We start from the raw sequence: 25352 nt of genomic DNA on the forward strand, positions 1-25352 counted from the left end.
CAGGCTGAGGCGTGTGCCGGCCCGGCCGCGTCCCCTGCGCTTCCCCGCTCCCTCCGTGGCGGAGACCGAGCGCGGCAAGGGGAAAAAAAAAAAAAAAAAAGAAAATAAAAAAAAAAAAGGGGGAAGGGGGGGTGGAAGGCTGGCCTTGCGGTGCCGAGCACCGCCCTCGGGCAGCTCCCGGGCCCCGGCTTTGTACACACACACACACACGCACGCACACCCAGCTGCGCTGAGCCGAGCCAGCCCCGGGGCCAGCCCCCGCCTGCTGCTGCTGCGAGCGCGGCCGCTCTCGGTCGCAGCCCGCAGGCACCGGCGGCGTTTGCTGCTGCTGCTGCTGCTGCTGCAGCCGCCGCCTTCCTCCTCCTCCTCCTCCTCCCCTTTTCCTTCCTGCCCGGGCCGGGCTCTGCCCCGGAGCTCCCCCGGCTCGGCGGCGAGTCCCCGGGAGCGGCTGGGAAGGGGAAGGGCTCTCGGAGCGCCCCCATCGCGCGCCGAGCCCTTTAATCAATTTCACCCGATTAATTATTAATTTTACGCCAGTCAAGCTGGCCCCGGAGGAGCGGGGAGGGGGAAGGGAGGCTGACGGCAGGCGGAGGCGGCGGCGGGGCCGGCTGCCAGGCTCCCCGCTCGGCCCCGGCCGCGCAACTTCGGGCTCCGCCGGCTGGGGCTCGCCGAGAGCCGGGGGGGGGGGCGGCTGCGAGCCCCATTCCGGTGGCTGGCGCGGCCCCCCCGCCCGCTCTCGCTCTCCCCTTTCCGCTCCCTCCCTTCCCCTTCCCTCCCCGCCCGCCCCCCGTGTAGACACAGCCATACAAGGGCCCATCGCATCGGAGCGATGATGGATCGTGCCTGGCGGGGGTGATTTGGTGTTGATCGCATATTATCACGGGCAGGTTGGACTGGTTGCTGATGGACGGCTTTCTAGCAAGCCGCTCCTTCCGACGCTCGGGGAAGCAGCTCGATCGAAAAAGCAGCTTGCCTTTAACTCCTTCTCGCACCGGCACGCGGAGGGCAGAGCCCAGCATCTCTCCCAGCGGCACTTTTTTTCCTCCTCCTCCCGCTCCGTTTTCGCCTCGGCGGGGCCGGGGGCCGGCTCCCCGGAGCGCCCCTTCCTCGGCCCGGCCGCCCGCGGGGGTCGCACCGAGCTCGGGGGCCGGTGCCCGGCGCCCACCCGGGGCAGCCCCGACCCGGGGCAGGCTCCGCGCTCCCCGTCGCCGTCTCCCCCGCTTTATGTAAGCGCCCGCACATACAAAGGCGGTTTCGTAACGCCTCCCGTCTGCGAGAGCCGGGGACCTCGGCTAACCTTTGGAAAAACCGATGGCGGGTGCCTGCTACGGCAGCCCGCACGGGGCGATCGTCTTTCTTGGCCTTTTTTAATCTATTTTTTATTTATTTGTTTATTTATTTTTGTGCGCAGGGCTAGGGAAGAGACCGTGCTGCCTCCGTATGCCGCTCCTGCAGCTCGCTCGCTGCCGGTTTACTCCTTCCCGAAGCCCCAGCGCAGGTCCCTCGGCCCGGGGATTGTTTTCTGTTTGGAAACCGGAGAAGGGGGGAGGCTATCGGCAGGGAGGCAATAGCTCGCTCTCTCTGGAGAGCTGCTCTCCAACAGGCAGCGCCTTGAAATCTATTTAAAGAGAGGGAAAGGCGGAGTGGGGGGGGGCTGTGGGGGGGGAGAACAAAGGGGGAGGAGGAGGGGGCCGAACCAGAGCCAGCGAGAGAGGGAGAAAGCGATGGATCAGCCGGTTTGCAGGGTACATCAAGCTATCACATCTGTATATGCTCCGATCGATGAAAAGGATGGATAATATTTGTCAGCTGCAGACCTTTTTCTTCTCACTTCCCAGGGAAAGGACTGGGGAGGGAGGGGGGGGGGGAGGAAGAGAGGTAATGGGGAGCTTCAAGGCCAGAGGCACTTCCTGATGCAGCCAAATAGAAAAGAAAGGCTGGGGGTTACTATTGTTATTAATTATTTTTATTATTCTACAGCAGCCAAAGGGACAATCAGGGGACCGTGCAGCCCTCTCGCCTCGCTTCTTCCCTGCTCCCGCTCCTTTCTTCTCCCCCCACCTTTTTTTTTTTTGTTGTTGTTGAAACTCAGCTGCTTCCTTCCACTGCTCCGAAGATTTAACCCTTTGCCCGCAGAGGCTTGAGGTGGGCAAACACAAAAGCGAATCGCAAAAGCCTTGGACTTATAAAAAAAACATGTGCCCAGCGAGAAAGTCGGTAAAACGCACCGTTACAGACGCAGCGACGTGGTTTGGCTTTAGGGGAGAGGAAAAAAGGCGAGAGAGATGTAGCCTCTCTCTCCGCCGCCCCCCGGCTCTGCCAGCCCCTCGCCTGGTGCCTGCAGTTGCACTCTGAGTAAATAGTTCCCACACATGGTCCACATTTTGCACAGCAGCAGCGTGTTTCCTCTCGGTCTCTCGTTGCTGCTCTCCGAGCGAAGAAAAAAAAAAAAAAGAGAGAGAGGTTTAGAGGAAGTTAAAAATCAGGCGAGCTGAGAAAAGACTCTGTGTTACACACATCCTGCATGAAAGCGAAAGCCCAGCATTTCGGCCCTGTGAGCGCCAAGCTCTCACCTCCTCAGTAATGTCACTAACATACACGTTGGACGTATCAAAGTAATTGCCTGCACCCGGCCAGACGGGCTCTGGGCCGCTCGCAGCAGCAGGCTGGCTGCGGAGGAGGCCGGCAGCGTCGCTGCTCGCCGCCTGCTCGCTCCTGGGCTGCAGCCACCTGGGGAGCGGGGCTCTCCCCATCGCCACCGGGTGCCCCTGGGGAGCTGGGGGCCAGGGCGTGATGCCCCACTGGCAATGCGTTACGTGGCGTCCTGCTTTTCTCCAGGCCTCCTCTCCTTCCTCCCGCCGCTGAGCCGGGATCAGCCCGCTGATCCCCCGGCTGTCGGCTGAGTGGCAGCGGGCTCCTGTGACCCCAGCGCGTCTCTCTCCCCCCAGAGCCCGGTGCCCCATCAGCTTTCGCTGTGTGATATTTAAAAGAAGGGTTGCATTCTCCCCAATAGAAGCCCACTCGTTTCCTTGTTGCCAGGAACAAAGCGCACATTCAGAGGGGTGGCTGTTGACGGCTCCCTCTGTATAGCACTGGAAAGCGGGTGGCCTTTGGTTACTGGCAAGGAAAATTCTAATCAGGGTGCTTGTAAGCGGGGCTTTATAGAAGCTTAGTTACAAAAGGCTTACACCAGAGTAATGCAATAACTATAATAACAGCCAGGGAGCCCTAAAGAGGGTGGAATGTGCTTGTGTCTGGATGATTTTCCCCGCTAGCACAGAGAGTGACTGTTTACTGCGAGTGCCATTAAGTATCGCTGGAAACTCACCAACCGCAGACTTATTTCAATATACTTTATTGTTGTATCTGCCCTACGAGCGGCTCGCTTCGGACGGCTCCTAGCTCTTCCCGGGGGACGAGGGGAGAGAGAGGCACCCCAGGGTGCCGCAGGAGGCTCACAGCGGACCCGCACCAGCCCCGGCCCGGGGAGCCCCGGGCTGCGGTGACCCCACGGCTAACGGGACCGGCCGCTGCCCCCCGCCCCCTTTTGGGGTTTGCAGCCCGCAGCCCCGCTGCCATCCGTGCCCCGGCCACCGCTCGGCCGCCGGCGAAGGGGAGCGCGCTGCCGGCCGCGGCTCCGGAGGGCAGGAAATGGCTCGGCCGGGAGCGAGGGCGGTCACCCCGGCCCGGGGCGCGGCGGCGGCGGCGGGAGGCGCCCCGGGAGCCCCCGGCAGCCCCGGGAGGGAGGTGGGAGGGGGGCAGGCGCGGCTCCATCCCCCGCCCCCGGCCCCCGGGAGGACCCGGCCGCGCTTTCTTTTAACGGCACAGCGGAGCGCAGCGAGCAAACTGCCGCTCCGCGCAGGGCAAGAAAAATGGGTTTTTAATAGGAAAGGTCCGCGTGCTTGGCAGCCGGCCACCGCGGCCGGGAAATAAACAAACAGAGCGGCTGCGAGTTCAGGTCGGAGCAGGAGTTGCGCTCCCGGCGAGAGGAGCCCGCGGGGCGCGCACGGAGCCGCGCACGGAGCCGCCGCGGTCCCCGGGGGCAGCGCGCAGGGACCCCGCGGCCCCGGGCCGGGAGGGGAACCGAGGGGAGGACCGGGGGGGGCCCGGGGGAGAGGGGGGAGCTGCCTCCGGGCGCCGTGCCGCCGTGCTGGCAGCGGGCGGAGGGCCGCTGGCCGCCGTTTTTTATCGCGCCCCGGCGCTGCTGCACGCCTAACCGCTGCCGGGGCGGCCCCGGGGAGGAGCGCCGGCACGGAGCTGTTCGCGGGGGGGGGACCCCGCTGCGAGCCCCGGGCCCCCGCTCCGCCTCGGGGCCGGGCAGGGCTCGGTGGGGCCGGGCAGGGCTCGGCGGGGACGGCCCCGGTCGCCGCACGGTGGGGGCGCCGCGCTCCCGCTCCCGCTGCACGCTCCGGGCTCGGTGCCGAGCTCTCCCGGGTGCCGCGTATCAGCCTCCCGCTGCCTCCTGCAGCGGATCGCACCCCCCAGCTCCCCTCGCCGGCTGCGGGTTTCGCAGAGCTTTCCACTGCCTGCGGGCCCACGGTGGGCGAGAGGTGGCCCCCGAGCTGGGCAGGGGGCTGCGCAGCACCGCAGCCCGGCAGGGAGGGCTCGCCATGGCCAGGCTCGGTGGGGATGGCTGCCTCCTGCCAAGCTGGGCTGGGAGGCCGTGGGGAGAGGGACTGGCCTGGCGTGCCCTCAGGAGAGGAGGACGAAGTGGCTGGGATCTGTGGGCCAGAGCATGAGAGCCGAGAGCGAAGTCCAAGTGCAGGCTTCAGCCAGCCTTGGGAAGCCGGACGAGAGAGCTGGGGGCGAGGCCGGGAACCTTGGCCCCACGGCGGGGCCAAGCCCGCGGTCAGAGCCCTCTCCCGGGGCACTGGGGGCAGGGGAGCAGCAGGGGAGAGTGGCCTGGGCTAAGGCCTTGGCACACGGGGAGGAGGCACGGGGACGAGCCATGCACCCGAAGGACCCACGAGCTGCAGCCTGGACCCCCACAGAGGACAGGGCTGCAACCCGGCCATCTCCACGAGCAAACCCCAGCTCGGCTGTGCCCAGGGCTCCCAGCACTCCGGGTGGCTCCAGGCCCTGGCTGTGCCCTGCTCCGCAGCCCGTAGCTTCTCGGTCCAACAGTGCACAGGGCAGGCAGCATGCCGTGGGCCCCAGAGGCGAGCCCCGCTCCTCTCCTCACCCTTATCTCCCGTCCACACCTCGGCAGGGAGCAGAGCAGCCCCTCCGTCCCCTCCCCGGAGCGCCAGGCTCGCAGCTGGGTGCCGAGACAACGGCGGGTGCGGGCGGGACGGCGGCGGCTGTCGGCCGTGCTCTCGCTCCTCGCCGCCCTGGCAGCTGCCAGCTTTTTGGCAGGCGTCGCCGAAGGAGAAGCCCTGCGAGGGGTCACGGGGAGCGGCTGAATAGCGCAGGGGGCCGGGGGAGAGGAGAAAGCATCGCCGCCGAGCCAGGGAGAGCGGGGACAGGCCGGGGGGGGGAAAAAGGAAAAAGGAGAGGTGCAAAGGAGCAGGGGGGGAAGGCGGGCGAAGGCGGCAGCCAGCAAAGCGCTGGCTTGGCGGCGTGCCGAGGAGCTGGGGCACGCTGCAGTCCCGAGAGCCAGCCGGGGAAGGGCCGGCCGAGAAGCTGCCCGAACAGGGCAAAGCCTCTGTCCTACAGTCCTCGCGTGACCCACGGCTTAAAAATTGCGGCTCCCCCCTCCCAGCGGCAGGACGTACCTGCAGGGTAGTCCCTGCCTCTCAGCCTCCCGTCCCATTATTCTCGTGCAGTCTAATCCCCGTGTTGTGACCTACAGCAGCGCTCTGATTTATTTTTAATGCGTTCCGATTCCTGTTCCGTTGTCAAGAGATGCATTGAGATTCATTTTCCATCCCCTGCTTCTCAGACTCCTGTTCTGCTGGAAGGACCCGCCGATAGAGTTTAATTCGATTTGATATGATTTAATGAACACCTTTATCTTTTGTTTTTAGCAGGAGGATTAAGGATACGACCGCATTCGGCTTTTGCTAAATCAGACACGTTTCCCACCGAAATCCTATCTGGTGACACACACTCACTGTAACATTTCATTAACAACCCCCTTGATATATTGATTTTTAATATTTGTATTAAATGTTGTGTAAAATTGAACTCAGGCGTTAGAAGAGATTGTGCAAGTCACAAGACATGACTCCTACTTAATTGTTATTATTATTTTTTTTTTCGGTCCTGGAACAACAGCTGGAAAGAGGCCAGGAGGAAGAAGAAGAAGAAAAAATACATTAAAAAATAATAATTAAAAAAAAAATTCTCCCCGGGGGGGAATTAAGGGCTGTGCTCGGAAAAGAGCGGAGGAGATGAGGAGAAAGCACAAACCGCCTCGGGAGAGCGGCGGCGGGGCCCGGCTGCCCGCTCCCCCCCGACCACCCCCAGCCCCCCGGGACCCCCCCGGGGCCGCCCCCTCCCTCCCCAGCGCCCCCGGCCGCTGCCGCCCGGCCCCGGGGCTCCCACCCCCGGCGCTCCCGGCTGGCTCTCTCCGCGTTGCCTCCCTCCTTCTCTCCCTCCCCGCCGCTCCATATGGTTTCTCCCCTCCTCCTCCTCCCCTGCTCCCCCCTCCATGTTGTCTCCGTGCCTCTCCCCGCTCCATGTTCCGCCGCCGGCCCCCGGGGAGCGCTTCCCCGCCGCGGCGGGGACGGGGCACGCACGGTGGCCCCCGGAGGGATGCGTGCGGGGCTCTGCAAAGCTCGGGGGGGGGCGAGGGCAGCAGGGGAGGGCTGGGGGGCAACGGAGGGCCGTGGGGGCCTGGAGGGGTGCCGGCCAAAGCTCCCGGCCGGGGAGTTTCCCGGCGTGCGGGAGAGGAGCTCCGAGAAGTTGAGCTCCCCCACGCTTCCCCCGTTCGCGTTTTCTCTCTTCCCAATCCCCCCCCTCCCCGCCCTCTCTCCTCCCCCCAGGAATACGAGGCATTCAGAGATCAACATAATTCACCTGCATCAAAAAACTCGCGAGCTATAAACTAGCGGCTGATCCTCCGCTTAGACTAGTGTTTAGCCGTTCATGCATCATGAGTGTCAAATAAATGCCTGATTGAGGCCCTCAGCGGAGGAATTAGCTTTCCTTGTGCTGGAAATGCATAATAGAGAAAGTGCTGAGGCATCCTCCCCGGAGTTAGCACGGGCTCCGCTGCCTGCGCTCCTCCTCGCAGCTTCCCCCCCGGCTCCGTCCCCATCCCCTTCTCCATCACCCCGTTATCACCGGGCCGCGCAGCCCCCCCCCGGTGCCCGGTCCCCGGAGCCGCCCCGGACCCCCGGGACCAGACTGGGGCCGTCGGAGAGAAGAGAGCCGGGGGAGGGAGCGGGTTTACCCCGACCCCCCCCCCCTCCGACGTGTCGCTTGGCCACCTTCCCGAGCCCGGGGCCTCATCCTGCCGGCTGGCACAGCCTGGTGGCGAGGTGCGGAGCCGGGGCTCACTGCAGCGCACGGGCTGCAGACGCGCCCTCAGGCCTCGGCGTCTACATTTTTAAATCAAAAATAATAATAATAGTGAAAAATTAAAAAGCGCCCGGTCCGACCACGCACCAGTGACCCGCAATTTCCCCTTCTTTTCTTTTCAAGCTGAAATACGGCCAAAGTGTCTCAAAGTTAACTCGGGGGCTGGGGACGGGGGCGGGGGATGGCGGGGGGGGGGGGATAGGGGGGGATTGGGGGGGGGGGGGGGGAGGAGGAGGAAACCGCTCCGGGTTGAGCTCCCTGTGTCAAGTTTCATCCCCTCCTGACATTTTCTGGCGGCGAGCCAAAGTCCCTGAAAATGGAAAACTGGGGAAGGGCGGGCGGGGGGGGGGTGGTGGGGGGGGGAGAGCTGGCCGGAGCCGTCGGCGGAGCGGCGGCGAAGCGAGAGGGCTGTGGGCCGAGAGGGACGCGGCGGCGAGGCGGCTGAGCGGGGCGCGGGGCACCTCCATGCAGCGAGGCGCGTGAAAAAGCCGCTGATCGCTGCCATTGTTGCTGGCGGGCGATGCGGGGAGCGGAGCCTCGGCTCCGGCGAGGGATGAGGTAGGCTCTGACAGCGCCCCTTCGCACCGGCGGCTCGTCACCTCGCACCGGGCGGACACGGTCGCAGGTCGGTGTCGCTCCCTTCCGCGGGACTTCCCTTAATTCACCCTCACCCTCGCCTCTCCCCGGGGCTGCTGCCGACCCCCCCCCGCGCCCCCAGATCCCCCACCCTTGGCCCCTCTGCCCCCATCCCCTGCGCAACCCCCCCCCCCCCCCCCAGCAGCCGGCTCGGCACGGCTCGGCGCGGAGCCCCGCGGGGGGAGAAAAGTCCGTGCCGGAGCACTTGGGGCAGGCTGCGGCTTTGCCAGGAGGGGTCTTAGCGCCGGCTCTTTTGTCTGGAGCCTTCGCGTGCTCCCCCCCCCCCCCCCGGCCAGGAGCCCCCGGGGAAGTGCCGGGGAGTCCCGGGCTGTCGCCGCGGGTGGCACCGCTCCGGCCCCTCCGGCAGCTCCCGGACGGCTTTTAGGGGGGCTCTCCCCCCGCGCCGGCCCCTTCCCCGGCCGCAGGGGTCGGGCCCGTGCTCCCTCGGCAGCCCGGGGGTGCTCCCCTCCGCCAGAGGGGCCGGGGCGCTCCTCGCCCCGTGCCCCCCGCGGCCGGCAGCAGCGGGGCGGAGCGGCCCCACGCGTGTTCCCCGGAGCCCCGGGGCTCCTCTGCCCGGCCCCGGCTGCCTTCCCCCGGGGAGCAGCCCCTGCGGGAGGCACCCCCGCACTTCTGTGCTCCAGCATCCCTCCCGCCTCCCCGCCGGCCGGCGTGGGTGTGCGAGGCACGGCTGCTACGGTCGGCCTGCCTCGTTATTTGCGAGCTCTGCCAGGTACCGGACGGACAGACGGACAAAGGAGGGAGCCCGGGTTGCCTCCGGGGCGCTGCCGGCTCCCGGGGGGGCCTCGGGCAAGGCTTCCGAGCGCGCCTCCGCAGTCGCATCTTTGCGTGCACTTCGAGGCGGTTGTTTTCCCTTTCCACTTGTTTGTCTCCTGCTCGCCTCGTAAACTGCCTCGTGATTTATTACCTAGGCTAAGTGCTTAATTTGCGAATATGAAACAGATTAAAAGGAGATCGGCGGATTTTAGCAGGCAGGCCAAAGCGCAGCCCGGCAGCTGTTTCGAGTTTGGAGGCATCTCCGGCAGCAGCCCGGCCTCGTCCCGCCGCGGGGATCCCCGCGCTCACGGCTGCCGTGGGCCGGCCGCGTCCACGCGTGGCTGCGTGGGACGGGAGGGCAGGGAAGAGGGGGGCGACCCCGGCCACCGAGGCGACCCCGGGGGGCCCGGCCCTCGTCCCCCCCGCCACCGAGGGCCGGCTCTGGAGGCTGAGGGCCCGGCGAGGCGCGCAGGGGGTTAACGACGGCTCTGCCCTCTCCTTCAAAGGACTCACTCGAGATAGAGTAAATACGGTCGGGGCGGGGTGGGGGGGCTGCTCAGGCCACATGATGCAAAAGTAAGACAAGCGCACTCCGGAGAACAAAGGCTTCCTACCCCCTTCCTCCCCCTCCCCCCCCAAATCTGTCTTAATTCTGCAAGTAAACTTGAGCAGCTATAAAACAAAGAGGGACGAGGGAACTTACGGCCAAGGGACGAGCAAAAGAAATAGCTCTGATGCAGCCCCAAGCGCTCTCCCCCCTCCTTCCCGTAGCCCCCCTGCCCTCAGCCAGGCGGGACGTCGCGGGATGTCCCCACCACTGGGGCCGGGGTCGGGGTGGCAGCAGCGGGGGGGCCGCGCCGGGTGGCCCCGGGGGCTGAGAGCGCCGTGCCAGTGTCACCTCGTGCCAGTGTCACCTCGTGCCAGTGTCACCTCGCAGGCTGGCTGCTTTCACACTTGTTACCAGCCCCCGGGGGCGATCGCCAGCCCCAGAGCTGCTGCCTCAGCTCCTCCAGCCCCCGAGAGGGTTTAATGCATCAGGGGGCTGGGGGGAGCCAGGGGGGAGCACCGAGCTGGCAGCCCGTGCAGCTGAGCGGACGGCGAGGCCCGCCGAGCACAAAGCACTGCTCCTGAAGCTCAAAAGCCAGAGGGAGGCAGGAATCCGCAACCTGCCCCGTGTCTCGGAGTGCCGCTTCGGAGCAGCGAGTGCGAGCACTGTGTCATCCCCAGGCAGAGCAGAGCAGAGCAGAGCAGAGCAGAGCAGAGCAGAGCAGACAGTGCCGGCGAGGAGGAAAGTGACTCATGTGCCCTTGCTGCACCTCGAGCGGTTGCTCCGGTGCCGCAGACGCGGCTGGTGTCAGAGCTGCGCAGGGAGTGGGAGACGGGGACAGGCCCCGGCTGGAGAGCGGGGACCGGGGGTGCTGATGGCATGGGGCTGAGCCTTGGGCTGCCGGGGGCAGGAGGGCAAAAGAGTACGCACGCGGCATTCAGAAAAGGGTCTGTGCGTGAAGGTGTCAGGGTCATGCTTGTCAATACGTGTGTGTCTCTGCAACTGTTTCAGGTTGGCTTGAGGTTAGGTTCTTCCCTGTTTGGGGCAATATTTGTGGCAAGCCTTGTGGGAACACATTTACCAGGGGCCTGATGGGGTTTGTGTAGAGCTGCCGTGTCCCACAGGGGTGGTGTGCACCTGTGACAGGCGAGGTGCCACGCACGTGTTAGACACCACAGCTCTTTCTAGCCCTGGGCCTCCCCATTCCCTGGCTGGAGCTAGGAGAGAAACCTTGGAGCAAGGTGAAGAGCGGTAGCCAAAGGATGGCCCCGGGGTGTCCGCGCCTCCCTGTCGGTTCTGCACAGAGCTGTTCTCTCGCCAGGTACCTGCAACGTCTTCGGAGAGAGAAAAAACACGGGCTTGTGTCACGATGATATGATACTGCGCTTTTCCCTTGAAGCAGTATACGTAACGAGAGGCAGAAAAAGGACAGTGGCAGTGCAAAAGGAAATAAAATAAAACCAGTTCCAACTTCGTGGCTTGGCCTTTGCAGTCATCCCTACCTCGGGGAGGGCTATGGACACAGCACTAAGCCTTGGTTACACTGCTGAAATTCAGCACGCTAAAAGTCACCTGGTCCCTTGAGCACTCTTGTAAAGCACTCCAGGTCCCCATAGAAAATGGTTTGCATGTGCTTAAAACTATGTGAATTGGATTTGCTTCCAGCAGTGCATAATGCCAGTTTCAGCCTGATCCTGTCTGGCTTTCACTGAATTAATGCCTGGATGGATCTAAGTCCAAACGTCTAAGACCAAAGTGGTTCAGATAGTCCTCCTGCTGCTGTCCCTTGATGCCCCGAAGGCATTTTAAAATCTCCTTGGAAGTGCTCTTACGGGGTGATTGCTAAGCCTCAGAAACAAAACAGCCGAGAGCGCTGCTAAAGCGGAAGGGGCGAACCCTGATGGCTCCGAGCAGCCAGCGGGGACCCTGCAAGGTAGCCAAGCTGCGGCAGAGGGGAGAAATTTTGGGCTAGGGTAAGGCTCAGGATATGCAGACAGAAGTGGGGGAACCAATGCATGCTACCTTGGGGGCATGGGGCAAATTTCGTGGTATTTTATCGCTCCGGGTTCTCAAGTACTGAGTTACCTGAGAGCAGTTTTACTGTGCTGTGTGTGCCATGTGTGCACAGAGGGCAGCTTGTTCCTGCCTGCCCAAGTAAGGGAAGCAAAACTGCAAAAACTACAATTGGGGATGACAAGGAGAGATGCTCTGGTGGTACACGGAGGCAGGTGAGGTCCTATCTCCATCCGAGGGCTTGTTTGCTGCGGCTCCTTGAAGCCACTGCTCCCGGAGCCCGTGTCCTGCCATCAGAGGAGAACAGTGTGTGTTTGTGTGTGGGTGTTCATGTGAATGTAATTTTGTTCCTACATAATGTGGATTATCTTTCTTTTAGTGGCAAATCCTTTCAGGGGTTTAGATAAAAAAGAGAAATCCTGCAGCCATTCCCTCGCGGGGAAAGAGCATGTCTTCCGTTGCTTCCTCTGATTCTTTTTTTCCAAGAGGTCCCCAAAAACCCTTTTTTCTGGCTCAGCGTCACACCTTGAGAGCCTCCCGCTCTCCGAGCAAGGCGCTCGCACACGGGAGCTGGGGGGGAGCAGAGGGAGAAGGCAGGGCACGCTAGGTGCTGTGCGGATGAGATAAAGGACGAGGGAACTGGGATATGCAGGCATCGAGCTGCTCCCTGCCACGTGCCCGAGCGCTGCTGACAGGGGGTACACCCCACAGCCCCCAGACCCTGTCAGGCAGGGCGGGTGCAGGTGCAGGACGCCTGACGGGCTGTCTTCTTCTCGACCCACGTAGGACCGCCGGCTTTGCAGGGAGGGAAGGGAAGGCAGCCTCGTGCGGAACGAGACCGCTATTGATTTAACTGCGAAATTACTCTCCCGCGGTTCTAATTTCCCAGGCGAGGGCCACGCGGGCTCTGCAGACGCTGTTGATCTGTTGGTTCAATTAATTTTAAAAATAAGTTTGGATGCCGTCTGCTTCGAATCGGATAGGGAAGTGCCGTGTATTTTTGCAAGCAAAGACCGAGGTGAGCGTGCTATGGGATGTGTACCTCACGTAGCCTTGAAAAGAGGGCTTAAATGAGGCAGTCATTTAGTACCAGGCCTCCGCGCGGCAATGAGTGAGACCCGCGGTGAAAGAAAAGGACCTGAACATCTGTATTTGCTAAGTGGCACCGGCATCAGCCAGCCAGCTTGCGGAGAGGAGCAGACGTGCGGGTGTGAGGCCCCGTTGAGACTGCTGGGTCCCTGGTGCTTTTTAAAAGGAAATAATAGCTTGTGGGGGAACCCTTTCTCGTGGCCTTGGCTCCCGTGACCCCCCTCTGATGTATGATATTTAAACAAGGAAATGTCAATATTGGTTTTCCACATCCAGCCCCGTACTGCTCTCCGTGAAAGCTAATGACAAAATCCTCGGGGAGTTAGAGGAGAGCAGACCCCAAAACAGGCACTTAGACCCAAAACCTGGCCGGCTGCGGCAGCCTGGAAGAAAGAGCAGGTCGTAGCGAGCAGCTGGGCTGTGCGCCCTCTTTGCAGGTAAATTAGGGGGAAGAGAAGCAATCCTGCTGTGCCCTACACGCTGCCTCAAAGCTGCGGGTCTGGTGCTGTGGCTGAGTATTGCTTTTTAAAATTATAAATCGCATTTTGGTACACCGAGTGAGGATAACGCGCTGCTCACTGGAATTACGTACAACCCAAGGGCGCTTTGTTGCAGCAAAGGTGACTTCTCCGCATTCCCTTTTGCACATTTGGGGCTAACTGGGATTTGATCTGAACCGGGTGGCTATCTAGACATGAGAAGATGTCCATAAACGGGGCCATCGTATATATCTTCTGACACGCGTGTCCTCTGAGGTAGGAAAGTGTAAGTCATAGGAAGAGAGGGCCAGCGCGGCTGACTCATAGTAAAACGAGGGCACGTGGGAAGTATAAACGAAGGGAGGGCTGCTACTAGTAGGACGTGGAGGCTGTGCCGTGTGTCATGGGAAAAATAATTTTATAGTGGATAATTTAAGCTTAAAGGGGCAGGTGTGGTGCAACGGCATGGCACAGAACATGAGTCAGGGCACACGCACAAAAGCAGCTCAATTTAGCCTGTGCTGCCCTCGTCTCAGTGGTGGTTTATGCAAACTGGGCCTCTCTGGGTGTTGCAGTAGCAGCTTCATGGCCCTCTGATGTAACAGGGACTTCACCATAGCTCACCCCAGGGCAAAATCATAGCTGCGCGGGCTTTACGCTGCATCAGCACCATGTCCCTGGAGGCAGTAGCGGAATAAATGGGGTAAGAGTCCCTTAATCGGCTCTGTGCGCAGGGAGAACGACTCCCGTATGGAAACACCTTTCCTAAGCAGGTCATGGCTGCCTTCCTACTTGAAGGTGGACCCACTCTGCTCACCTGGGCTCCAGCATGTGCTGCCACCTCCATTAGGGCAGAGATGGCAGTGGGGACAGCCTGGGGAACTGACCAAGCTGGAAGACATCGTGGACCAACAGGTCTGCCAGCAGTGGGAGAAGCATTTTTGGTCTGGTGTGTGACCACAACATCATGACGGGTGTCAATCTCTGGCTGGGCTTATGGAATCTCTTCAGAAAAAGACCATCACTTGGTAGAAAAATAAGTAAAAGAGTGTTGCTCAGGTATGAGTCCTGTACAAGGAAGCACAGGGATCATGTATGAAGCTGAGGCCCAGCCATTTTCAAGATCGTGTTTGTCCTAAATGATTTTCTGCTTTTGATGGTACAAATGATATGGGAAGAGATCCTTGGCGCACAGACTGTTTTACCCTCCTTATATGAGTCCTGGGACAATGAAGTCCTAGCTCTGGCTGAGGCTTTTGGGAGCCCCTCTCACACAAATAACACAGCTTGGCCACAGCTCAGGTCACCTCTTGTACAGAACACAGTCTGGGCTTGCAGCACCCGGTGAGATGGCAGAGGAGTTTGCATGCAGAGTTTTGTGTGAAGCCCCAGGCATAGCTGGGGAAGATCAGAGATCAGGAAGGCACTGAGGCAGTGCAGCTAATGCTTCTGTAACACACGGACCTTGGTCCCTCCACAATCCTGCCATTCCAGGCTGCATTTGCACAGCTAGGCTATCTCAGGAGCTGAGAAAGATTGGAAAACGGATGGGCATTATCAGGATGGGCAGAGGAAGGACAGCTCCTAGTCCTTTATCAGTGGACATGCTCACACTGGTATCTAGCAGGAGAGCTGTACCCTACTCACTGTTCATCCCTCAGAGTAGACACTCACGTGCAAGGGAATAGGCTCGGGTGTGAAAGCAGACTGCTGTGGTTGAAGAAGCTCTAATGGAGACTGTCTGTGAACTAACTACTTGGGGAGGAGCAACTCCAAACTGAGACCCACCACGGCCTTTGAAAGGACTGAACTACCCCCAGCCTCGTGGGAGCTTAACGTGGGGCTTTGGCACTGCAGGAGGGCGAGAGGCACAAGAGGGAATTGTGCAGCAGAGCTCTGTGCACGCACCTCTCTGACAGTGCATAGCCAGGGTTGGTGCCGTTGTAAGAATATGCAGCAGTTGCTTCTTGCAGACAAAAGAAAAAATATGAGGCTCTGCTGAAGGCTAGGGCTGATGAAGCACCGAAAAAGCCCGAGCTAGAAAAACTAAGCCAGCTCTGCAGTTTGGTCAAGCGATGCTCAGCGTTGTGAATTTGATGAACAACACTAGTCTGCATGAAGACAGGCGACTTTTTAAATGGGCTTTTAATAAAGTTGGTATTGCTAAGGCCATCTATAAAGGTAATCTGCACAGGATTTTAAACAAGTAAACTTAATGATGCTATTAACGCTTATGATTTGAGTGAGACCTTTACGGGAATACTGCATCCAGTTCTGTTGTGGTGTTTGCATGTCAAAAGCACATTGGCGAATTAATGTGGGATCAGAAAAGAGCTACAGAAGTGATTCAAGGCCTGGGAATCACGTCTTATTGCATAAGACGAAAGAAATCCCATCTATTAATTTATCCAAGAGGAGGCTATGACTTGGTTTGATCACAGTCTTTAAGTGCCCTAAGTGTCTCTATGGGGAGATTTCTGATAGTAGAGATCTCTTTAATGTGGCAGACAAAGGCATAATGAGATCCTATTTTGGAAAATGAAGCACTATGAATTCTGAGCAGAATCAGGGGCATTTTTCTAAAAACAGTGAGGGGACACAACCACTGGAAGGACTGAGGCAGGCGGTGGGGCTTCTGTTACTTAAAAGTCTTCAGAGGAAGATTGGATGCCAGGCTAAAAGCTCAGCCAGAATTTATGAGTCTGATACAAGAATGTCTGGCTGAAATTCACTGGTCCATGATATGTAGCAGGTCAGAGCAGCTGATCATAACAGTCCTTTCTTGGTTTAAAAATCTATGAATTAGGTATTTCAAGTCTCCTGAGCCCTGATATTACTGGAGGTCTTGAAGAAATGCATTATAAGCTGTCATCATTTAATTGTAAGCAAGCACGGGTATTGCCGTTTTTTTTTTTTTCATTAAAAAAACTTCTCTTCCAAGTGTTTGTTAGGCACCAGAGTTAAGCAGCTTGTTAACAAACATGACAACATTTTTTAAGCAGTTTGACTAATTCTTCTTCCATTTGCTCAGCTTTGTTTTGCAGTGGCACAGTTTCAGTAACGTTGTCTGTACCAACGGTTGGCCAGACGCAATCTTAATTCCAGCAAAATAGAATAGGCAGCCTACGTAGGATACGGATATTCCCTTTATTCTGTACCCTCCTTTAAATGCATCCCTTCTAGTCATAGGTATGTTGCAGGCTTTCTCTTCCTGCGTATGCAGAGCTGGGAATGAGTACAGCCGTTTAGACCCCTCGTGTAGACGGGACTCCATTGTCCATCCAGACGAGCGTTTGGCCTACAGAGCTCGTAGCTTGTTGGAATGAATGGCAGGGGAAGGGAAAAGGTGCTAAGGAGACACCTCGTATTCCTGAAATTAACCTCCTTGAGGCTTCATAAAATGGCCTCCAGCAAATGGTCAGAATATTCTCCTCACGCCGGGGGAGCAGTTTCCAAGACAGCACGAACTTTCTCAATATCTCTTAGGGGGGGGGGGGGGGGGTGTGGAAACGCCACGGAACAAACAAACAACAAAAAGCAACCAGCCTCAAACGGCAACAAAACAAACAAAAATAAACAGCCGTGGCCCTCGGGAGTCTCGAAAACCCCATCCCCGGCTGCGTGGACGTACTGCCCCTGTGGTACGCTCAGTGCCTCGTTAATCGCGGCTGCCAGAAACGAAACGAGAGGTGGTAACGAGCGCAACAAAAGATGGAGTTTAAAGTCCCTCGGGGACTGAGCTCTTGTCGTCGGGGGGGGGGGGGGGGGGGGCTTCCTTCCTTCCCCCCCCATCTCCTCCCTCCTCTTCCTCGGAGGCCCGCGGGGTTTATTTTGGGGTCTCCGCGGGACCCAGCGCCGGGGCTCGGGGGGGTGAACCCCGAGCGGGGCACGACCCCGCCGGCTGCGCAAGCCTCGGGAACGCGCCTGGCCGCGCCATGACAACCCGCAGCCCCGGCTGCTCCCGATCCCGCAGCATCCCTGCCCCGGGGCCGGGGTCTTTGGGGGCCGGGGTCCTTGGGGCCGGGGTCCCTGGGGCCGGGGTCCCTGGGGTCGGGGCCCCTGGGGCAGGGGTCCCTGGGGTCACCCCCCGCCGTGCCCGGGAGCCCCTCGCTTCCCGTTTCGAGGCGTTTGGGGAACGCCGGGCTCCGGAGGCGAAGCCCGGAGCGGGCAACAAAAGGGGATGAAAGGAGCTCGGCAGTTCACTTTCCGTGTCCGAGAGGCATTTTCGTGCTCCGGAGCGAGGAGGGCTCATCCTGAGGAAGTTCAGATCAAAGGGGACAGCATCCCGGACATTTGCATAATTGCCGGATTTCGGAGCGCGGCCGGGCGAGCGTTTGGCTGGCGGACCCGGGCACCGCACCGGGGGCTGCCCCTTGCCTCGCCCGGGGCACGGCAGGGGGGGGACCCCCGGGGGTCCCCCGGGGGGTGCCGGTGGGGAGCGGGTCCCCGACCCGACCCGGCGACATCTGCGGCGCGTCCCCTCCCCGGGGCGGCTGCCGGGGGCTCCCGGCCCCGCGGCTTGCCCCGCCGCAGGCGAGCGGGGATAAAGGGATTAAAGGGCACGGCAGGCTCGCACAGCCGGGCGGGGAGGCACCTCGCAGATCCGCGGCCCCCCCCGGCCCCCCCGGCTGCCCCCGGGCACTTCCCCCGGTGACACCGGGCGGCGCCGGCCCCATTGTTCCCATAAGCGCCGTGCTGGGGGCGCTGGGGCTCGCCCCGCTCCGTGCCGGGCGGGGATGCCCGGGGACACCGTTTTCAGCCATTTTAGAGCTGAAAACGCCGGCGGCTCTCGGGAGCGGGGAGGGCCGGGCCGGGGGGGGCTGCCCCAGCCCCAAGCAGGGGTGCAACCAAGCCCCTGCCCTACCGGAGCCGCCAGCCCGGTGCAGCCCGGCCCTGGGGCAGCCCCGGGCGCGGCGCAGCCTCCCCGGGGAGCGGGGGCTCGTCCCGCACGGCTTGGCCCGGGATGGCCAGCGGGGAACCGAGGAGGCGAGGGGAGGTTAGCGGTGGACGGTACGGCGTTGTGCAGAGCCACCGGGGAAGGCGAACGGGAGCACGGCACCGTGCGGGCTCGCCACGTGTTTAATCTGGCCCCGGAGGAGGCAGGAGGCGTGCGGAGGCCGGCCGGGCTGGCACGGCGCAGGCACGGCTCCCGCGGCCGCGGCAGGGCCCTGCAAAGGGAGCGCTCCTGTTTGCTTTGCTGTCGCTTCGGCTCTTATCATGCGCCTTGTCACTCATAATCGACCTCTCCCCGTCCCCTCCCCCCGGCCCCCGCCGCCTCCCCCCGGGGTCAGTGGGGAAGAGGCCGGGAATCCAGCTGGGAAGGGAGACGGGGAGGGGGGGAAGAGGGGTCGCAGGGAGACGCGGCTGGGGCGGGGGGATAAAAGCAGCTGCACGCAGAACAAAGGTGCTCGAGGGTGGCTTTTGGTGCTGGAGGAGAACCTCGTAAATGGGAGATTTCCGTTCGCAAGACTCCGCTTGCACAGTTTCTGTCCTGCCCTTGAACTGACAGGCGAATATCTGCATCGCAACCAGAAAGTAAATCACACCGAGCCCGGCTCGGGGAGGGCGCGCACAACGCTCCCCGCGGTTGCTAAGTGCTAAAAAGTGGGAGATTTTCTGCTTTCCAGCTCAGCCCCGCTTCCCCGACACAATATTTACTTTGGGAGCCCGGAGAAATGCGCTCGGTGTTTATTGCGGAGAGCGCCGGAGCGAGCTCGCCTTTGCGTGATTAGGAGCGAGCGGAGGAGCGGCCGTGGTGCGGAATATCAAAGCCAGGCCGCCTTGGCAGGGCTCCCAGGCAGGGCTTTACTGGCACCCGCGGGATTCCGCGGGGCAGGGCGAGCGCGGCCCAGGCGGCGGCGGCTGCCTCTCCCCACTCCCTGCTCCCTGCTCCCCAGTCCCCGCTCCCACCGCCGCTGCCCCGGGCACCCGGGAGCCACCAGCCCCTGGTGGGAGGCGCACCAGCCCCAGCAAATGTCATTCCTGCTGTTTTCTCCGTGTTTAAGAACCGCAGGGTGCTAGCTCCTGCTGGCGCTACCGGCTCCGGAAGGCTGTGCCCGCACGCTCGGCGCTTGGCCAAGTCAGCTGCGGCCAGCCTGGCGGTGCTGCGATGAGTGGTCATGGTCATACCCGGGGAGAAAAGCACCCACCGTGGCCCTCAGAGAGCAGACAAAGGTCTGGGCGGTGAGGCCTGTGGCCCGCCGGCCCTGTTAATGTTCAATCCGGAGTGGGAGAGCGGGCAGAGATCGGCCTCGCTGCTTGGCCCCACACAGGGGGTGCCGACCCCTGCCCGCGACCCCCGGCCGGGCTGCGTGGGGTCCCCGGTGGGTCCCTGCACGATGCACAGCTCCGTCCTGCCCCGCCGGGCTGGCCTCTCCTTGGAAGTTAGGTTGAAATAACATTTGCGTGCGCGTTAATGATTTATTTATGTGGCTAATAACGCTCGCATTCTCGCTGATATTTGTCTAGGCGAAAGACCAGCTGCGAAATGCCCCGCAGCTGTAGCCAGTGCTAGAACAGAGTGCCTTGGAACCAGAAATCAATGCTCCTGAAATGAACAAGTGGACAACTTATTAGGCTCAGTCACTCCACACACCGTCCCCTGATAACGAATAGATGAAGTACGCGCCGGAGAAAGGAGGCACTGGAGGAGGCCACACGTGCCCGCTCCTTGGCGGCGAGGCAGGGCAATCCCGGGGGCACAGCCGGCCGCACGGGTGGCCCTGGGCAGGGCAGGGGCTGCAAGAAGGGGTTAGATGGTGATAAAAAGCAGCGGGCGCCCAGGAGAACGGCTCCACAACTCATCGATAAAGGTGTCCGGCTTGCCGGCTCCTCTCCAGCAAGCGCGGCAGACAGGTTCGGCGAGCTCCCGTAACCGTGGCGTCTCTGCCTAGAAACAGCAGCGCTAATTTTTGCATTTCCACCGTCCGCGGGGAGGAAAAAATACCTGTCCTCCCGCAATGCAAATCGCTACGCAAATAGATCGGCGGGCGCGCACGGAGCCGCCGCTGCCAGCCTGACCTCCCGGCGGGGAGTCAGCGGCCGGGAATGAGCTCGGGCAGGCGGCAGCAGCCCGCCCAGGAAGCACACACCGCCCTGCGAACTGCTCGGCAGCCGCTCGCAACTCGCTGCCGGCTGGGGAAGGTCCGAGGGGGAGCCTGCGGCTCGCCTCCGAGGCCTTCGTGCATCCCCGGAGAGCAGCGCCCCGGCGCTAAGTGCGATTAACGTAACAGGCACTAAAATAGGAGAGAGCGGCGCTGAATTTAATTTGCAGGCTTAAAAAAAAAAAAAAGGGGGGGGGAGGGAAAAAAAAAACTTAACACTTGGAGCAGGCTGGCGATGAAACGCGGGGAGAGGGTCTGGAGGCTGCTGCGAAGCCCTCCCCTGCCTCGCAGCGGGACCAGGGACCCGGGACCACCTCGGGGGCGCGCAGCTCCGTAAAATATGAGGCCAGGTAAAGTCCAGAGCCGGGAATGCCTCCCGCAGAGCCGCCCCCCCCCGGGGGCTGCCGCAGCGCGACCGGGTCGCCGGCACCTCCCGGAGCCTCCTTCCTGCCCCCCCGGCACGCACAGCCCTCGATCCGGCTCGCCTTCCTGCCCCGGCTGCCTCGGGGGAGAGGGAGGAAATAGGAGGGGTGGGGGAGAAGCGGCTGGGTGAGTGCCCCCCCCTCTTCTTTTCCTCCTCTCCTCCACCCCCCCCCCCCCCCCCCGCCTCTTGCAAACTGCCTCCCATTAGCAGCAGAAGTTCACAAGAGAGCGAGGCATAAAGAGAGGGAGAGCGAGGTTTCCGAGAAAAAGGAGAGGCGAAAAGAGCGAGGTTAGAGATTAAAAAATAATACTACTAATAATAAAAATAATTAAAAAATTAAAAAATAATCGTCGCAATAACAAGAGACCCACCGATCGGCTGGGAAGCTCGCGGTATCCGGCCGGAGGAGGTGGGGGGGGGGGAAGGAAAGGAGAAAAGAGGGCTTTAAAAAACTGGAAGGCAAAAGCTGTTGGGGAGGAAGTGTAAGCCGAGAGGGAGGCTGGGGGAGGGGAGAGAGCGCCATCTTTTCATGTCACAGTCACAGAGACAGCGCTGGGCTCGGCCACAGCGTCTCGGTTTCTTTTTAACAGCGGAAAACGTGCGATTAGCAGGCAGACAGGCGGGGACGGCCAGCCCTGCGCGCACACACACAGCCCGCAGCTCCGGCTCCGCGCCGTGTAATCCCAGCGCTCAGCCCCGCTGCACCCCCTCATTAAAAACCCGGAGATTTCCTCCTCCTCCTCCTCCTCCTCCTCTGCTCTCCGAGGAAAACAACGCCTGCCACGGCCCCAACCCGGGCAGCTCCGCCCGGGGGCCCCGCGCTCCGTGCCGCGCCGTGCCGTGCCCGACGGGCCGCCCGCTCCCCGCCCGCTCCCCTGCCTCCCAGGGGGCCGCCCCCGGGGGGGCACCGGCTGCAGCCCCCCCCCCAGCCCCCCACCCCCCCCTCGGCCGCCTCCCTTTCTCCGGGCGCGGTCGGGGGGCGCCGCAGCTCCGGGCGCCGGGGAGCTCCGGGCTCCCCCGGGGGCCAGGCGGTACCGCGGCGGAGCCGGGCCCCGGCGCCCCCGGGGCCGATGAAGGGCGCTTTATTCCGCAGCGCTCAAAACCCCTCATTGTGTCGGGCAGAATCACCTGCCTCCTCCTCCGGAGCCAGGCGATTCATTTAATGCGATACACAGCGCGCTCCGTCCCGGCCCCTCCTCGGCTCGGGGAGAGAGCTCCGCGGTGCGCTCTCCACGGAGCGCGGAGGAGGGGCGCGGCGCGGCACGGCTCGGCACGGCACGGCACGGCTCGGCACGGCTCGGCACGGCTCGGCACGGCTCGGCACGGCTGGCCGGCATCCTCCCAGCGCCGTCTCTGCCGGCGGCACCCCGGGGAAGCCTTCCCCGCCCGGCAGCTCCGCTCGCAGCATCACACGCGGCCGCCGCGCAGCCCCGCTCGGTGCCCGGGGGGGGGGGGGCGGGAGGGACGGGGGGACATGGGGGGGGGGGCCGTGGGGCGGGCGGGGGCCGTGCCGAGCCGGGCGAGGGGATTTGCTGGGTCGTTGGCTGCGCCTGGGGAAAGGCGGGGGGGGGGCGGGGGGGGCTGGCTGCGCCGAGCGCTGGGGGATTTGAGAGGGAAGGGGAGGGGGCGGCTGGGCTCGCAGGAGGGGGATGGGGGGGCTGGCTGCCGCGGCTGCCGGGGCCGGCGGCTGTTATTATTGTTATTATTATTACTGTTATTGTTATTATTTTTAGGGGGCGGCGGGAGCGAGGGGGGGCGGGGGGGCCGGGGAGGGCTGCGCTCGGCGCAGGGGGGACGGAGGGGGGGGGACGGGGGACATGGAAGGGGGGGCCGCCGGCTGCGCCCGCGGAGGGGGCACGAGGTGAGGGCGGTGGGAGAAGCGTCTCCTCTGTTTCTAATAAAGGAAACGACTTTTATTGAACGATAAATGCAGGGGAACGAAAGTCGTGTGGGTGCGCCTGGTGGGGGCGATTGATTTGGCGGAGCGGGGGGGTAAAGGAGCGGAGCGGGAGGGGGGGGGAGGCGGCTGCCCGTGCCGTGCCGTGCCGGAGCGGGCTGGTTGCGCGGGGGGCGCACAGCAGCGAGGGGCCGCCGGGGCTCTGCTGCTCCGGCCCGGGGGGGGCTCGGGGAGGGGGCTCGGGCTGCCCCCGGCCCCGGGGGGAGCGGGATGCGCTCGGTGGGGGGTCCGGGGGGGTAGAGGGGGGGGATGTAGGCCGTGGGGTGGTGCCGCCTGCCCCTCTCGGGCAAGGGGGGGGGGGCTGAGGGGGAGGTGTCGGCTGCGCCTCGCCAGTTGGGATTTGATAGGGGCGGTAGGAGACACGTCTCCTGTTTCTAATAAAGGAATCGGCTTTTATTGAAGGATAAATGCAGGGAACCAAAGTCGTGTGGGCTGCAGCCGCCGAGCTTCGTTAGCTGCCGATGTGACTGTGAAGATAAAAACGCTCCACAATAACGCGAGCGAGCGCCGGGAGCCCCCGGCGCTGGGGGGACGCGCGCTCCCCGCCGGCCCCGGCCCCGGCCCCGGCCCCGACCCCGGCCCCGACCCCGGCCCCAAGCCCCCCGCCGAGCCCCGCGGCCCCGTGCCCGCGGCGGAAGGTGCCCGGGGAGCCTCAGACCGTGCTAACGGCTCGGCCTTGGGACTTGGCCAAGTTTCTCTGACTTAGGGGAACTCTGGGGATGAGTAATCGCGCCAGGCTAGGCTTTGGGAGGGTGTTTTTTTTTTTCTTCTTCTTCTTTTCGCTCGCTCTCTTTTTTTTTTTTTTCCCTTGTCATCAGCTGCTGACCCACTCACTCCGAGAACGCGGCACCGAGGTGTTTCTGAGAAGGGCGGCGGGAGGAGACGGCTGCTGCGGCGAGCCCGGGGAAGCCCCCCCCCGGCCGGCTGCACGTCGGGGCTGCTCGGGGGCCGCTGCGGTGGCTCCGTCGGGGCCAGGGGTGGGCACAAGCAGCGCCCCGCACACGCCCCGCACGGCTTCCGAGGGCAGCGCGGTGGCGCCTCGCCCTCGGGGCGGCGTCGCCCGGCCTTTTTCCCCCGGGATCTCGGCCGACGGCGACGGAGCGAGGCCGCCCGGGGGGAAACTCCGCTCCCCGGGTTGGGGGGGGGGGACACACAAGGCGGCGTGTGGCCCCGGCCCCGGCGTGGGCGCTGCCCGGCGGGCGGGGAGGAGCGGCGGCCGCATCCTGCCTGCATCCGCGGGCAGCGGCGGCGGAGGGCAGGGCGGGGGCCGGGCGGCGTGCCCGGTGTGTGCCTGCCGGGCCGCGGGGTCGGAAGCGGCCGGGGGGGCGCGGGGGGAGGAAGCCAGGGGCGAGGCGGCGCCGAGCTCCGCCGCCGGCAGGGGATCCTGCAGCGCGGCTGGCGCAGGCCGGGGGGAGAAGCAGCGAGGCGGCCGGGGCCGAGCCCCCTCGGGGGGGTTTGGGGGGGGGTCAAGGGGGAGGCGGGCCCGGAGGGTTTCGGTCCCCGCTTACCTGCGCGATTCGGCTTCCCCGAGCCGCGCCGGGATGCGAGAGGTGCGCCGCGACGGGCGCAGGCACACGGCGGGGGGAGGACGCGGGGAGCCGGAGCGAGGACGAGGCTTTAAATGGCATTTCTAAGCGGAAAATACTTTTCTTTTCCCTTGTTTTTTCGAAGCCGCTTTCGAAATGAACATTTTCTGCGATAAGAGGTGACCGATCAGAATCGCTGGGGGGAGGCTGCAAGCAGACGTTTTGCCCCAGCTTACTGTTATCTTATCTTTCACACTTGCAGGGCGCAAAAGTGGCTTATCTTTGTACCCACCCCCCTCTCGCCTTAATTGCTAAAAACACTGTGAAGTGTTAAGTACAGGACTAAAGAATCTCTCCGCGTGTCTGCCATGCGAGCGAAAAAAAAAAAAAAAAAAGAGAGAGAGAGAGAGAGAGAAGGATCCGACTTGAAAAATTAGGGGCTTTTCTCTGGAAAAGTACGCACGTGTACACCCCGAGAGCCCCTCCCTGCCCCCGCTCCGCTGCCGCTTTGATGTTGCGGGCTCTCGTTTCGCGTGCAGGCAGCCCGGCGAGCCACCCGCCGCTGCGGGCTCCCAGCCGGGAGCCGGTCCCGCTCCGCGGCGCGGCGGAGGCCCCCGGCGGCCCGGAGCCCGCTGTCACCTCTGGGGCGGAGTGAATAACCCCAGTGTTTGCGAACCCGGCCGCGGAATTGGTATTCAGGGCTGAGGCACGGCACCGTCTCCTCGCTTTCTCTCCCCACCCCCTCTGAAACAAAACACAACACAAAAACAAAACCAGAAGGAGGACGGAGGTGATTCATCGACTGTATCCAATTATTAACATACAAGCTGCAGGCTGCACAAACACACCTTCAAACCGTGGCGCTTCCCCCGGCCGACGGATGATACAGAAACTCCGGAGCGCGGTGGCCGCCGAGCCGGGGCCGGGGGCGCAGCCGGAGCCCGGGGACCCGACGCCAGGCTCGGGCACCCCGCTGGGGCCGGGGGCGCAGCGTGTGGCCGGGAGGCGACGGCTACACCTCGCCCGCGCTGCTCCCCGCCCAGGGACGGGGTTTTGTTTGTCCCCTGCCCGCTTTCCCCCGCAGCATCCCGGTGCCCGCAGAGGGGGGGGACATGGGGACACCGCGAGCAGACAAAATGGCCGAGGTCTGCAAGCGGGAGAGCTGGGGACACCCCGCGCCCCTCTCCCCCTGCCCTCCCGCAGCCCTGCTGCCCCTTCCCCAGCCCGGGGGGCCGGGGGCTGCGCGACCCCCGCCGAGCTCTGCCCGGGCCCCGGCGGCCGGAGGCTGCCCGAGGAGCGTCGGTGTGTCCGTCGGTGTGTCCGTCGGTGTGTCCGTCGGC

General features: G+C 62.9%; 1 protein-coding gene and 1 long non-coding RNA gene across 2 annotated transcripts in view; one reads left to right on the plus strand and one right to left on the minus strand.

Annotated features, from left to right (window-relative positions):
* Positions 1-1944: 1944 nt before the first annotated feature.
* Positions 1945-21953, minus strand: LOC136786650 (uncharacterized). Its single transcript, XR_010825871.1, has 2 exons — positions 20901-21953; positions 1945-2423 (listed from the first exon to the last, which is right to left on the minus strand). It is a non-coding gene; the product is annotated as an uncharacterized lncRNA (long non-coding RNA).
* The window catches only part of BCOR (BCL6 corepressor), a 74025-nt gene continuing 56523 nt past the window's right edge, over positions 7851-25352 (plus strand). The window contains exon 1 of the mRNA XM_066980144.1: positions 7851-8089. The gene's annotated coding sequence lies outside the window, so the exon portion shown is untranslated. The remainder of the gene's footprint in view (positions 8090-25352) is intronic.

Source organism: Anser cygnoides, chromosome 1 (genome assembly GCF_040182565.1).
Source record: "Anser cygnoides isolate HZ-2024a breed goose chromosome 1, Taihu_goose_T2T_genome, whole genome shotgun sequence".
In the NCBI taxonomy this organism is placed as follows: Eukaryota; Metazoa; Chordata; class Aves; order Anseriformes; family Anatidae; genus Anser; species Anser cygnoides.